Source organism: Etheostoma spectabile, chromosome 1, assembly GCF_008692095.1.
Source record: "Etheostoma spectabile isolate EspeVRDwgs_2016 chromosome 1, UIUC_Espe_1.0, whole genome shotgun sequence".
NCBI classification, from domain to species: domain Eukaryota; kingdom Metazoa; phylum Chordata; class Actinopteri; order Perciformes; family Percidae; genus Etheostoma; species Etheostoma spectabile.
This window is the reverse complement of record NC_045733.1, coordinates 19,099,240-19,112,093: the sequence shown is the minus strand read 5'-3', so window position 1 is coordinate 19,112,093 and position 12,854 is coordinate 19,099,240. Positions and strand designations below refer to the sequence as shown.

General features: G+C 41.3%; 1 protein-coding gene across 18 annotated transcripts in view; it reads right to left on the bottom strand.

Annotated features, from left to right (window-relative positions):
- Positions 1-12,854, bottom strand: part of neo1a (neogenin 1a) — a 174,687-nt gene that overhangs the window by 89,874 nt on the left and 71,959 nt on the right. The window lies entirely within an intron of this gene.

The window sequence follows — 12,854 nt, the reverse complement described above, 5'->3', positions numbered from 1 at the left end:
GGGGGGGGGGTCAAAGGGGAGGGGATCGGATTCAGATACACGTCCGCTGCCACTGACTCAGCCTACTTGGGGTGCACACTCTACTGGGTGAGCTAGAGGTCGCCCCTGAAAGACGAAATTTAAGAGAAAACATTACAGCACAGAAAGGAAAGACAGAAAAGCTGCATTATGTATTAATTGCATAATTATAAGTCCAAGTTATTATAGAATTCATATGATTGTTAATACAGCCGATTGCTTGCGCCTGTCAAAAGCTACAAGATCAGAAATCCGTTTTTTTTTTCTCTCTCCCTCTCTCTCTTTTTTCAAATTCATGTTAACATCTTTCTGAGACGCACCAGTGAGCCCAAATAAGAGGACAAGCAGAGCCCCTCATATGTCAGCCAGGGATCCGACATGATGAGAGGACCAATCTCTCTATGTAGACATAAAACACAACACCATTTCAAAGTTCATTAGCCGCGTCTGCTAAGATGCAGATGCCACGTAAAACCCAAACAAACTCGGCAGCAAACACACATATCCATCACTGAGAAAACTACTGCACATATTAAATCGGCTGAAGGGCAAGATACATATTTGATTGAGGATCATACAGCAGCATTTATGCCCTCAGCCCCAAACTCATTACACACTACTAATAGGTAGACTATTTATTTATTTATTTATTCATTTATTGTGGGTAATTCAATTTGCAAATATGAAGTGGTTATATTTATTAAGGGCAGATGTGCAGAAGTGGCTTTTTTCCCCCAAACAGCACACAGAGGAAATCAAGGCCAACATATTGAAATTATATTATCATGGATAGTGAGGAAGACAAAGTAACAATGCAGGCATTCTAATCAATCGCTCCACCCTAATGGAAAAGGATGCAACAGAACTGTAGAACACCTGGGCAGTCTGACAACGTGGCATTAGCAATTACTCCCATCCATCTGCGGTGCGTTGCCGTCGCACGGAGCAGATGCTACGCCAAATGCCTCTGAACAAAATCAAACTCTGGTGAGTCTTAATTGGATATATGTGAGCATTGTGTGTGTCTGCACATTGTGTTGTCCAACACAGAAACGAACCATCCAACGCCGAAAAACAATATGTGTATTTCACCGATACAAATTGGTAGACAAATGTCTTTCCTTTAAGCACAAAGTTGCACAATCCCCTTTTGCATAGAGAAAGACTGAATACATACATCCCCAACGTCAAAGATAAATCGCATGTTTTGATGCAATAGTCGTATCCGAGCTTGCTTTGGGTTCCCCGGCTGTAAATGTAGACTGTAAACAGGAACTAAGACATGAGTGTTAAAATGTAGCACTGAGGTGCAAAGGAAGCTGAAAGGTGAGAGGCAGGATAAAAGTGGTGGTAGTGTGGAGGATAAAAAACATGCTCTAGCGCTCTGTTGTCTCATCTCTCTGTGTTTGTGTGTGTGTGTGTGTGTGTGTGTGTGTGTGTGTGTTTACATAAACAATAGGAGATACCTATCACTGACCTTGGAGCACAAGTTATTCTAAAGCTTGGAAAAATCCACTAAAGCGCGACCGATATATATCAGCGGGCCGATATTAGGCATTTATAATGGCCGATATAAAATAAAATAGTAATAATAATAACAATAACAGTAAATATTTTTTAATTATTCATTTATCAGAATCATTCATAATGACAAATTAATTAATAATGACATTTTTCTCAAAAAAACTAAAACTTAACTATGTTGTGAGCATTGGCGTTGCAAAGTTTGTCCATCAGAGGGCGCTCTACAACGTCTCTGTTGGCAACACTGTTTTTTGTGTGTTTTTGTTCAAAGGACTTTAAGTTTCATCATCATCTTAATTTAATACATTTTATTTATCAGAACTTTAATATATTTTGATATTCCTCTGTTCTGTTATGACAATAAAACAAATAATTATTTTATTTTAGTGAGAACTCATAAATAAATACAAATAACTAATGTTAGGGAAATCTGTTTATGTTTTGTAACACGTTTCTGGATTTTTTTTTTATATATATTTATCGGCATGTCCGATTTTTTAGATAATAAAATATTTGTATTGGTCTTAAATATCCTTTAATAGTCGGGTTCTAGAATGCACACGCACCTTGTGTCATTAAACTCACCCTGATTAAAAGCACGCGCACACACGATGAGTGTTCTCTGGCCAGTGCTCTTTCATCTTCCACAAGTTCGTCTCAAGGCTGCTTCCTCTTCCCGCCTTTATTTGTCTTGTACACAAGCAACTGTCAAGCTCATCACAAAAACAGGTATGTTCTTAAGTTTGCAGATCACTAGTTATAGTTCGCCTTCTGCACAATGAGGATCATAGGCATGGCCCAGTGGTGCATTTTGTCCATTTGTTGGGGTGAAAAGTCGTTCCTACGGCTAAATGCGTCTGAGACCAAACAGATGCTCATTGCTTCCCCAGGAGAATAACTATTTATATATACTATATAATAAAAATAAAAAATAAAATATTCTGGCTCTTACCATTATTAAAGGGAATCCTGGGACTGCAGTCCAGCATGATAGGTCCTTGAGAACCATCCTGGATGATAAGCTTACACTGACTTCTTTTCCATGAAAGTTAAAAGGTGTGCTATACTTCCTTTATTGAGTCGGCTTTAACATTTGCCATGATCTGATGGTTTGGTAATCTCAGTGTAAAAAAACAAAAACTTGCAAGGGGAAAAAAAGTGAATTGTATCAAGAAAAAGCCACACAGAAATCTCCGAAGGTCATCTTACTGAACTCCTGGCACCCCCTCCACTTACTAACAGGGCAGAGGTTTAGCCTTCCTAGAGGTGACACAGACAGATACATTACCTTTAAAGATACATTACTTTAAGATTATTTTTTGAGCTTTTAAGGCCTTTATTTGACAGGACAGATGAAAACATGAAAGGGGAGAGAGGGGGCATGACATGCAGCAAAGGGCCGCAGGCCGGAGTCGAACCCAGACCCGCTGCATCAATATGGGCACCTGCTCTACCAACTGAGCTACCTGGGTGCCCTATATTTTATATTTTTGGCCTGTTACTAGTTGTAGAAGTGATACACTTTTGGTGACAATGACTACAGTGACGTAGCCATTAACGTGTGTATTTGTGCATGTCTTGTATGCATGTTTGTATGTCTGAATGTATTGTATTGCTAACGGTTTTTATTCATTGTTGTATTGTTTCTATATTTACTATTATTGATCGTGGTCTGTAAGTCAAATTGCTCCTCAGAGACATTAAATCTTTTCTCCATGATAGAGCAGGATGCAGTCAGTTGTACAAAAGGCAATTCCATTTCACCACACATCAACACTAACAGCAGGGAGCCTCTACTTGAACACTGCACGCCTTTATTATTTTCAAATCATCAATCAAACCTCATTGGTCTCAACTCCGTGAGTCTCTACACCGCCCTGAAATCATGCATGTACACACACCCACACCCACACACACACACACCTCTAAATTATACCTCCACAGTAGGTAACCACCAAGTGTGAAGGCACTGCATGGTGTAGAGACAAGAAGTTTGAACAACCTCACCAGGGCATAGAGTTTAGGACAGCTCAGTCAAAGCAGGAGCTGCACATACACACTCCTCCTCCCTTGTTTGTCTCACACTCTCCATTTTCACAGGTCGCTCTTGCTCACACAAGTCCTGCCTGCATCACACACGTCATGCCCCTGCACATTAAGACAGTGTGTTCAAGCAGGCCTGAACAAGCTCCAACAGCTCCCCAAACAGTCTTTATTCCAGATGAAGAATACGTACGGTGCCCCATTCATTCATTGACGCTGAGTGAGGAATGCAGACTGTGTGTCTTTGGCTAAAAGCAACAGAATAAATGCAAATGAGCTTAACTTGTCATTAAGGATGGTCAAGCTAAAGGACAGAACCTCTCAGTTTGTTACTGAAGAGAAAACATCAATGAATCTACCATAATTAAGGGAAAATGGGGAACTAGGGGAGAAAAAAACAGCCTTCCACCAGCATAAAGAAGCATTTTTAACAAAAATAAAACCAGTGAGTTGGAAGACAGAGCGTGGGATGTAAACTGAGGGGAAGCGGAGAGAAATGCTTTTCAAGGTGTCACCCCTCACACCTTGAGCGTGCCCCCTTTCAGTTAAAGCTCCACCTCTCCACTGCCATCATAATACCATTAATGCGTATAAAACCCTGCTCGGGTGGTGCAAAAAAAGTCAATCCATAAATACCGTTGCTCTCTAAAGCATTAGAAACCAAGATGCTCACCAACTGAGCACTTCACACTTTGGTTTCTTCAGTACACTCCTCTGTGCCCGAGGCAAGGTGCTCTTTCAGTGCAGAATATGCAAGAAAACACTTACCGTTGCACCATATTTCTGCATTCTTAGCACAACCCAAGTAGAGTGAAATATGCGTTTTTATATTTTATTTACATCTAAAAGAAATCCCTTACCTGAAATCACACATTCTACTCACAGAATAGACCATCTTTCAAAGGATATCCCACAAATAAAATAGGATATGCTTGGCATCATCTAGTGATGAAAACAGGAAAACTTAAGGGTAAAGGTTCTCATGAGAACATTAATTTCAGAAAGACTTATGCAGAATCTATTCTCTGCTAAATATTTATTGTAGTACAGGTGTCAAGACAAGTGTCCTTGAATATCAAAACTCAAGGCTAGCTAGACGGGATAAAAGCTGGAATAAAAAAAATGTTCAGTCGGTTTCTTTCTGCCCGGCCTGTCTCTAACAAACACAGAGATGCTTTTGAAAAAAGGTTTCCCCCGAAGCATGGGGAGCCAAATCAAAACGTTAGTCAACTCTCTTTCAGCTTTGCAAAGCTCCGTGAAGCCCAATTTAGCTTTGAAACATGGGGACGTTTTAATATGAGTACCCAAAACTGCCTCATGCCTGCTCACTCGGGACGGGCGTTGGGAGATGAAAGGGTGCTGCGAGTGACAGGTCCGTGACTGCGTAGGTGTCTCCGTGTGTACAACCGCGAGGATGGAGACGTGGACAGTGAATGTCAGACAAACTGCAAGAGAGATGGATTGGCCGCGCCAAAAAAAACTTTTCACTGCTTTGAATAAGGCCGTTCCTGCGCAGAGCAGCTATTTCCTGAGTCAAGTAGACTTCACCACGCACGTCCACCTCATGTCCTCAGTCGTCATAGACATGTGCAAAGGTGGAACGTTTTCCTGTGAACATTTAACTTTTTCCAGGTGCCACAGGATTTCTTACCATAAGCTGTGTGACTTTCATACAGAACTCAGAAATGGTAAATATTCTCAGTTTTTTTTTTTACGGTGTGGTTTTAAAACATCACAAAAATAAAAGACAATGCACAGATCCTCTTTATACGATCTTCACAGTTAAAAAAAAGTATCTTCTGATATTTGCAATTGTCTCCTCTGTCCAAGTGGTTCTATGACGTGCAAAGCCATTGTTCTTATCGCTGACCTGAGGGAGCTGCTGCTTGCAGTGGTATGGAAGGAGAATTCGACCATTGTGGCAAGTATTTGATGCACTTATTTGGTAAAATGTTAGTGCGCTGCTGTGTGCTCCATCTGCTGAACTGAAAGTTTGCATTTCTGACAATACAAACTACTACAAGCAAACAATATAACTAGGGACAAACCTAGCATGGCAAATTCTTCTGGAAAAATATAGTCTCTTTTCCTTTAAAGCAATTATATTGGCCTTCCAGAAAGATACACTGCTTACATGCAAACCCACCCATCCCACCAACCCAAAAGGAAATAAACCAATAGTTTAAAATGAAGTCAAAATGGTAGACGTGATTTGTTTGGAAAGATCTGCATGTTACAGTGAAAACTACTCCACTCATCTGGTCATCTGTCAGCCTGTTCTCATTAACATTACATTTAGCTGAAGCTTTTAGCCAAAGCAACTTACAATTACAAGGTTGCACGCCTCCAACTGCCACTTTGCTCGTTTGAAAGCCGTGATGTCTCTCTCTAATGGGTGGGCCAAATTCTCTGGCCGGGCAAAGCAGAGAAAGGGGAGGTAACCTTGACCCTTATGACCTCATAAGGAGCAAGATTCCAGATCAACACATCTGAGCTTTAATTTTCTCAAAGGCAGAGCACGATACCCAGGGCTCTCATAGTAATGTTAAAAAACCATGGGACCTTTAATGTTAAGTCCTGATTTTTAATTCCACTTGATGTGTATAAGGGATATCTTCTGATGTGATATTTGACATGATGACATGATAAACACCACATTTTCAAAATCAAAACATGTAACTTAACGCTTACATGTGTCATGTTCAGTCTCAGGTTGATTTATTTAATTTGAAGTAAATCCCATACAACTGTAGCAAACGTGGGCCAATTCAAAATTGCATGATATCCCAAAAGTATGCTACTCACGTACAAGTAGATATTTTAGAGCAGATGGTAGCAAAGCTTCTATAAAAGACAAAACACTCAAGCTGATTAACATGTCATGCGAGCAGCCACATTTCACTGACGCCATGTTTCTATCTTTCAGGCCCAAATTGAAAATAAGAGCATTTAAGGAAAAAATCTCTGAGGTTGTGATGAGTCCTGAGCAGTGGAAAATCACCGCTGAAGATGCCTTTCACATATTGGGAGATGCACGATGTACAGTTGAGAATAAAAGTTCAGGTAGTGGGGGAGTTGATCTGTGGGATGGGGAGCAGTGGGTTTGAAAACACAGACGAGTAGAGCCAGTTGGGGAAGTCATTATGCTCGAGTTCATCTTCATCTGCTGACTGCAGCAGTCAATTAACGCTGTCATTAGAACACAGTAATTGCACTAGCTAAAGCAAAGTGCAGAAACCGGCGGAAAATGGTCTAAGTTCAATTGGACAGTACACTTTAATTTGATATTCTAAAAGCAGCTTGCAGATTGTAGCAAAGAAAATGTCCCCAGGTATTTGGAGTTCCTTCAAACCCTCTGAGCAGTGGTACATAATGTGGCACAGACAGGCCCAGTAGCAAACTCCATCTGAATCCAATACACCCCATATTACAAAAGACATACAGAATTCATTTAATGAGGAATTAGGCTATTTCCTATCAGTATACACTTAGCAGGTATATTAATGATAAAATTGTCCTGGCACATACCCAGCTCAAATGTTCTCTTATGCCGCATTTCCAATTCATGGGACAGCACAGCTCTACTCATCTCACTCGCTCTTTTGGGGTTTTCCATTAGCAAAAGTTTTTTTATTTAATCTTTATTTATTCAAGGAAGGTTCACTGAGAGACAGCCTCGTTTCACACCTGGAAGCTGCCCAGTCTGATGTGCGCAGCTCCACTGGAGGGGTTTTGTTTTAGGTTAAGGGCATAAAGGCATACTGTCCTATCCTGGGCTGGGACACATTTATACGGTTCGTTAAAGTACTTATTGGACTTTAACTTATCATTGCACCTACAATAATGTAGCGGTCTTCAATTTAGGTCATCCTGTACATCTCATCTGCAGTTTTTCCTGCATCCACCGTGTGTGATTCTGTGTGTTTATGTGTGTGTGCGCGTGCGTTAGTTGCAGGGGGAACGGAGCGGCAGCCCCACCCGCTGAAGCAAGCCGAAACAGCAGCAACTTTCAGCAACTTCAGAGTGAAAAAACGTTACAACGTCCAATGATGTTAAAATGTAGACAGGTTGGCAGGACGGTCTGAAAGGTTTTGCACCGTCTTTCGCTGTACGTAAATGTGAGATGTTCTCATCTTCATATCAGAAACACGGAAATGAATTTGACCCGTTTCCGGTTGGTCTGTGACTGCACGTGGGACTGCTGGGATTGTTGTGAGTAATGAAGATGCAATAGGGGGCTGCGGCTGTCAGTGTCTTTCAGTGATGCGGGCCCGACTGGTCCAGGCCCGTAAGCAACTGCATACCCTGCTTACCGATAGTTACGCTATGCAGGTAGATTGACAGTGTTACCCACCAATTGCAAAATTCCCCCCACATTTTGCAGGTAGTCGGTTTGTTAATTTCAGGCCCTGCCGCCAATGCTTGGATTTGATGACCTACTTTGTCGAATCAAGCCTTTCATGAATATTGCCATACAAGAACTCATCTTAACCCAGAAAGGGTTGAGTTTAGCACTCAAAATCCTGGTGCGCCACTGAGATCTACGGCATTTCTTTTCACGCGCACAAGCTCTGATGCGTCGACTGTAAATTTTACATTTCATATGGTGACCAAATAAATGAAATCACAAAACACATTGTCCACCATGGTGAATCTTTACTGTAAAATCAACATTGCAGGGCCCATTTTTAAAGAGATTTAAACAAAAATCCTGTTTAAAGTGGATCAAATCCAGATTTAGCTGTAACTCGGCTGGGTCTCAGTGTTTTAAGTGCAACGTTAGAATTGCAACAAAGGCAGAAACTTACAGCTTGTGTTGAGGCTGATCATTTGTGTATAAACAACGTTGCAATTGAATTTACGATCGGAATATGTTACAAGATGACATGTCACGTACAGTAGAAGAATTCTAGAAACATACAAAGCCAATTAAACGCATGGGTGTACTTTCCCACGCACACACACCAAGCACTGAGGTGTCTGGAGAGCAGAGATAGGGGCTGTCTCCATCCGACTCTCCACCTACTCAGAGGACCTAATCAGTCAGTGAATACACGTAAAATGGAGGCTGTCATCTACCTCCACCCAACTGACTCCCAGCCGACACTTTTCTCCTGCCGCTGCTCCCCCCAGAGAGAAAAAAAGAGGATGGATCTTTCCTTACAGCCACATCCACAACCAAGATTTCCCACATCATTTTCTCAGCCGAGTCCTGTTTAACTGTCTGCTTTACAGCCTTGTCTCTGCAGCTTTTCTTTTTTTATACAGCATTTTACTTATTTTACTTTTCCATTGCTTGTACTCCAAGGGTAGCTGAATGTTTTCATTTTTCAGCTCAACACATGATTAATGCACCTCCGGTAGAAGTGCGTGTTTGCACCAGTCGCTCCGCTTTATCTGCAGCCGCTCCCATCTTGTCGCTTCCATCCTACCTCACACGAGCCAAAGACAGATGGGACTATGGGTAATAGAACCACTGTGACCTTGACCCTGTTACTGGGCCAGAGCCAGCCCAGTCCGAAAGAGGAAATTTACTAACAATGTAAAGATCAACAAGCCACTGACACATATGTTCAAATTCAAATTCATTCAATAAGATTATTTTTTTTGTCTTAAATCCACCAGCCATTTTCATTTGCAGCATCCTGAGCCTTTTTGGTAAGGTTACTAGGAAAACTCCGCCCAGAGTAATTTTATTCTCCCTAAAAAAGGTTTCCTTTTTATTTAAAAAAAAAAAAACTATGCAAAAAAATGGCAACTTTTTTTGCAATTTTCTCTGTCTAGAGCAACTTGTTTGAAGCAAACATAAAAATACATTGCAACTTTGATTTTTACAAAAACTCCCGCAAACATCAGGCATTTTGGGCCCCAACAATCTCAAAAAAACAACTTGGTGTCAGCCAGTTAAACCTCCATTCAGTCATCTTCTGCTTTCCATAATCACCTACATTGAGTATCACTTATTTGTTTTTAATTGTGTTTGAACAGATTTCCCCCAACCAAACTCCAACAAAGTTGCTTCATTTTCAGATTAAAGGGAGGAGATTGTTTTGTCAGAGCAGGGTGCATTATGGGTCTGTAAAAGGTCGACGTTTTATGGATGAAATGTGAAAGCAGGACAGTAAAAGTTTTTTTTTTCTTGTTTTTTTTAAATTAGCCAGCTTGGTGTGTATAGATGACACTCACATGCACACACTCACAAACAAAAGAGGAAAACATGATGACAAGGATGACATGTGGCTCCTTTGAGAACAAGGGAGATAGTTTTTGTTGTTTTTTGAAATTTATTACTGTTTGTTTTCCATTTCGGCACTCTATGACTTAGGTGCAGCCACTGTGGAACTGCAAAACGTGTGTGTGTGTGTGTTTGTGTTTGTGTGTGTGTGTGTGTGTGTGTGTGTGTGTGTGTGTGTGTGTGTGTGTGTGTGTGTGTGTGTGTGTGTGTGTGTGTGTGTGTGTGTGTGTGTGTGTGTTTTAGAGTAGTAGAGAAGTGGAGGGCTGAAAGGATAATAAAGAGAAAATAGAAGGCTGAGAGAGAGGTGTAGTGAAGCAGGTAAAAAAAGAAAGGACAGGTAGTTGATTCAGTGAGAGAGATAAAGAGGACAAGCCAAGAGAGAAAGAGTGAGAAATGAGAAAGTAGTAATGGCAGTACTTATTGGGTGGTGTGAAAAGATAAGTAGGGTGAATGCATGCAGCTCAGTGAGTGGTTGGACATCATCAGATTGGGCTTTAGCTCCGTTGGAATCAGATCAACCTGTGAGATAAAAGTTTTGTTGTTTGCCCTTTTCTCTGTGTGTGTGTGTGTGTGTGTGTGTGTGTGTGTGTGTGTGTGTGTGTGTGTGTGTGTGTGTGTGTGTGTGTGTGTGTGTTTAATCAGGGTGAGTTTAATGACACAAGGTGACACAGATTAAGTGCACAAAAGTTATTCACAGATGTCAAGTTAAGAAAAATCTGAAAACGGGTTCTTATGCACTCCTATAACCCGAATAATAAAAAACTACATGCAGCAGGTCAAAACTCCCATCCAAGTCAAGTAAAATATAATGCAGAGGCTCAAAGAGAGTTATATTTTGTGTTCTTTTAAAGATTTAACTGTTCAGCTGTGGAAAGATACTTTATTTACTCATTACGTTTGGATTTCATTATTGAAGATGCAAAGATAGTTATTAAGTAATGATCTTTTCTTAGAAAAATACACTGTAAAAGGCCAAAAAGGTTTCTATAGCCGTGTTGCCCATGTTCCTCTTAATATAACAGAAGACAAGTCAAACTACCAGCTGTCTGAACAGTCACAACACAAACTGAATGAGAAGCTGATGATATATAACTTGGTCCATGCTGGCAGGGTTTATCAGACAGATTACATTTTGCAAGATAAAAAATATTACACAGTTTATGTGTGAGAGTTTGTCAAAGCACAGAAGAGCGCTGCAAACATTCCACCTTAAAGAACTAAAGAGTGACTGTGCTTAGGTCTGTGCTTTGAATCATTGTTCTGTTATTGTTTAAAACTTTCTTTATACACATTTTATCCAACTACACACTTGATAATAACTGTATATGATCCTACATTTGGGTTCAGGTTCTCTTGCAGTGTTTCAGTGCTAACCTGACGTCGTCAAAATATGAGTCTGATACTGCTCCATTGGGCTGTGATTATGGGGCGTGTGTCAACCGAACCAGGAAAAAAAATGCCTCGACACTCAATTGGATAGACCTACAACCAATCAGAGCAACGGATAGACCTACAACCAATCAGAGCAACAGAGTATGTGACGTGTGTAGAGCATTGCATAGTTGTCAACAGAACTCAACCGCACGCACGGTGGAATCTACACATCTCAATTCTTCAGCGACAGCCATCTTTGATGATGTGGTTGATTATGTTACTGTTGATCATCTGTCCATCATCGTATAAAGTCCGCCCTGACAATTTGATTGGTCCAAACAGCTCTGGCTCGAGCATAGTTGCTCCACAGCGGATCAAGTCCAGACCGAACTTCCCAACCACAAATGTTGTGGGCGGGGCTAAGTTTGGCCGGCATCCAGGTTACCTCACGTGGACATGTGGCCCATTACAGTGTTTCATCCCAACTGAATGTCTTTATCCGTGTTTGGTTGACATTCATTTCATTGTTGTGAAAACATAGCTGACGTTTGATTATTCACAATATGTTAGGGTGCCAACTTAATTAAATCAACTGTATGTTCTACAAAATGTCTCCGACAATGCCACAAAGGGCTATCCATGTAATAGTGACGCAATCATATTTTTCCACATTCTCAAGCTGTCATGTCCAACCCCCCCTTCCCCAAAACACACACAAAAACAGATTAAAATACATTAAAAAAAGGGATTAACGAATCTGCCGACTCCCCTAAATCCTTCAAAGGGCGTCCGCCTCTATGCTCAGGATGAGCATGCTTAAATGTGAGGTGACACACATGACACATGAAGACTGTTGGTGTTCAGCTTATAATTTCTACTACTGTGGGGAGGGAGAAATTAGATTTCAGTGAAACCGGATATCAAAGCAAAGAGATAAGTGGCTTTGGTTATCGCAATAAACCACAGTCGCCTATAGGTGAGAGAGGAAGAAAACATTAGAAAAACAGAGAGGAGCTGCAGATAGGGCAGAAAAATGGAGAAAACAAACAAAAAAGGTGATGTATTTGAATAGAGAATTGTCTCATCTACATACTAAGAGGTCAAAAAGGAAAACAAAGAGACTGCAAGATAGTGGGAGGGAGTGAGAGAAAGGGCTAAACTAATCCTCCGTTTTCTCTTTTGGGGGTTTCCCCGTTAAGTGGGGGTGAGGTGTGGCTCACCTCAAGCAATTCTTAAGGAGGAGTTCAAAGCGTACCCATGGGAGGAGGGCCGGCTGCGTGGGAGAACAGCAGACAGTTAAGATGGGATTTCTCATTACTCGCGTCTCGCTCGGTGTCCTGGCCATCACTGCTGTATGCCGCTCGCTCTCTGCCCCTATACTTTTTCTCCCCCCCCTCCTTTTCTCTTACAGAGACTCACACTGAATACATATTGGGCCCCACTAGGCCCCACTCCTCTCTTTCTTCGGCGTCTGCTTGTGTTTCAACAGTGGCTGACTATGCACACACACCCGGGATAAAACACACACAGAGGCAGACTGGGTGACAAAGCAAGAGCAAAGAGGAAAGACACTTCAAAGCTGGGCAACATGGAGAATAAGATATGTCCTAACGACCATTTATCTATACAGAGTGTGTGTGTGTGTGTGTGTGTGTGTGTG